Here is a 2,943-nt window from a genome sequence, read left to right as displayed (position 1 = left end):
TTAAACCCTAGGATAGAAGATGCAACAAAACAGGACTCCTTCCTCCATGGAATGTGCTGATTTCAGATGAGGCGGCAGCCAATGTAGAAAATGCTGGAAGTTTTCCTTGGAATTGGACTGTGATGAGAGGTACTTGCCGTGAACATAAGCTACTGTCTTTTCTTTTCTGTTTTTGAGATGGAATTTCACTCTTGTTACCCAGGCTGGAGTGGAATGGCGCAATCTTGGCTCACTGCAACCTCCGCCTCCCAGATTCCAGCGATTCTCCAGCCTCAGCCTCCCAAGTAGCTAGGATTACAGGCATGCGCCACCATGCCCAGCTAATTTTTGTATTTTTAGTAGACACAGGGTTTCTTCATGTTGGTCAGGCTGGTCTTGGTCTCCTGACCTCAGATGATCCGCCTGCCTCAGCCTCCCAAAGTGCTGGGATTACAAGAGTGAGCCATCGCGCCCAGCCAGTTACTGTCTTTTCTTTGACCCTTCCTTTCCAGTTTTTGAAGATAAGGCAGGAAATAATCTTCTTTGAAGATACTTGATAAAAAATTCCCCCAAAAACAAAAACCCATGCTTCCACTTCATTGATAAAAATTACTGCAGTCTGGCACCTGGGTCTAGTTCAGCTGGCGGATGAGCTGATTGATGTGTTCACCCTGATAGCCTGTTATGCCCATATCCTTGAGGAAGCCCATTCTATTTTTGGTAGCATGACGGGCCACTGAGAGGTGGAAAGGACGCAAGAACCATGAGCTCTCCTGGAAATGCTTCCCTGGGAAGGCAATTTCATGAATGAGGTCTTCCAAGCAAATGATGCCAAACTTCCCCAGATGCTCCTCAATCACTGTGTTGTCTGTCAGAGGGATGGTCTTATTCTTGACCTTGGCTTGTCCATGTTTCAAAATGAGTTCCCGGACAGACTTCAGATTTGGAAATCCCCAGGTCACATAAGGTTCCACTACACGCAGCATTTTTAGGTTCTGGGGGTGACTTTTACAAAGACACCACTAAACATTTTCTTTCGGCGAAGTCTTGCAATGGTTCTCTGCACCAGTAAACTCAGGCCATCAATCCTTTCGATGCATACAACAAAGGCCAAGGAATGTTTATCTGGCAATTCCAAGGCATGAGGTTTCACTTCTAGTCGTCTGAGACGCACCTTGTCACGTTTCTGCTGCCAGGAATCATGTAGGAATGATTCCAGTCGCTTAAACCTGAGCCTTTTTCCTTTCCTCTCCTCCTTCTTTGCCTAAAGTGCCTGCTTTGCCTGGATGGCATTGAGGGCTTGATAAGCCTTCCTCTTTTTCAGGAGATTTTCTGGAACCAAAGGGATTTTTCTTTGCTCTTGCTCCACCGTCTTTCTAGTGGTGCAGCTCAAAAAAGCTCTCTTATCTAATGAATATTTATAGATTGCCTAATACTTAGTAGATACTGTGCTAGGTGCTGGGTACACACTGTTGATATTAGAGGTCATCATTATGCCGTTTTATTTCTTGGATGTAGAGGGCCCATATCATTGGAACCTAGGTTAATAAAGAAAACTAATCAATAGTTATTATGACATAGCTATTTAGCAATCCAAATGCATAATGCCAATATTAATGTATTTGGAGATTAAAAGCGAAATATACAGAAAATATTTTCTCATAAACTATTAAAAAATCATATTGCAGAGTTTTAACATTTAAGTGATTATGCACTTTTTGAAAGCAGCACCTTCTTTTAGTTATACAAAGCATGTTCCCTTTGTTTTAACAAAACGCTCTCATCTGAAAATTCTCTTGGGAATGGAAGGAACACGTACATCTAGCCTGTGAGGCAGTGATTGGTTGCTTTTTGACTTCATACTAAGCAGAGTGATAAGAAAGAAGAAAAAAGTCTCCACGGCAACCACCTTGATCATTAAAGTTTGCATTAAAAGGAGAGAACTAAATCTTGCTTGAATGTTATCCTCCTTTGCTAGACTCTGGCAAGTCATTTGGCCTCTCTAAACCTGTTTCCCAGGGATAGTAAATACCGTATCTACTTTGCAGAGGTGTTTCAAGAATGAAATAACTCATGTGAGGGTATTTTGTGACTCAAGTGCTACACCAATGTAAGGGTTTTGAGAAGTTGCTATTTTGCTAACATGCCCAGATATTAAATTCTAATAACTACAAAGAAATGCCAAAATCTCTCAACATCCTGCTGTTTGTTAAAGAATTTAATCTAAGTTGTAAAAAGCTTTCCCCAGTGGAATTCAGGAAAGCTATTTTGAGTTGGAAAAAATGTGTCCTACAAATTTTTTTCCCTTGAATTGGGCCATGTGCTGAAAAGTTTTTTCTCTATCATGCAGTGAAGCACATGGCTCCCTTCACAGATCACACACGAACCCTTGTGACACAGAAGGCCTCCCGCCACACACTATTCCACTTCCACAGCTTCTATTAACTCATCCTAGTTCTGTCCCATAGGCACAGAGAATATCCCTAATTAAATGCTCCTCAAATATTTAAAGAAGGTTATCAAGTCCTCTGGCTATGGTCTTTCCTCTGGAAAAACTACGTTTTCAAAAATTTTACCCATGGGATATTTTAATTTTTTATTTTCTCTGTTTCTCATAGTGTCTAGAGTGGAGCCCAATATTCTAGATATAGTATGACTAATAAAGGGAAAAAAAAAACTTTCCTTATGGTGAGCGTTATGCTCCTAGTAATATGTTCTAGGTTCATATTAAAGTTTTAATCTAAAATCTTGGCTTTTTTTTTTTTAAACAAGAACTGATAGTTGAGCCATCTTTTACTCATTCCTTTTTCCTATAATGGCTTTTTAAGGTTCCGCTGCAAAGAGTTTCATCTATTCTATTCTTTGTAGATGTTGTCCTGTCAGATGCAAAACTGAAAGAGTATATAGAAAACAGTTTTGATTCCCTTTTTTTTTTTTTTTTTTTTGAGACAGAGTCTCGCTGTT

General features: G+C 40.1%; 1 pseudogene; it reads right to left on the bottom strand.

The window, feature by feature from the left end:
• Positions 1-423: 423 nt before the first annotated feature.
• LOC110743304 lies at positions 424-1,396 on the bottom strand (annotated as a pseudogene).
• Positions 1,397-2,943: the final 1,547 nt, after the last annotated feature.

This window comes from Papio anubis, chromosome 3 (assembly GCF_008728515.1).
Source record: "Papio anubis isolate 15944 chromosome 3, Panubis1.0, whole genome shotgun sequence".
NCBI lineage: Eukaryota > Metazoa > Chordata > Mammalia > Primates > Cercopithecidae > Papio > Papio anubis.
Note: the sequence above shows the minus strand (reverse complement) of the source record. Positions and strands in the feature narration are given on the sequence as shown.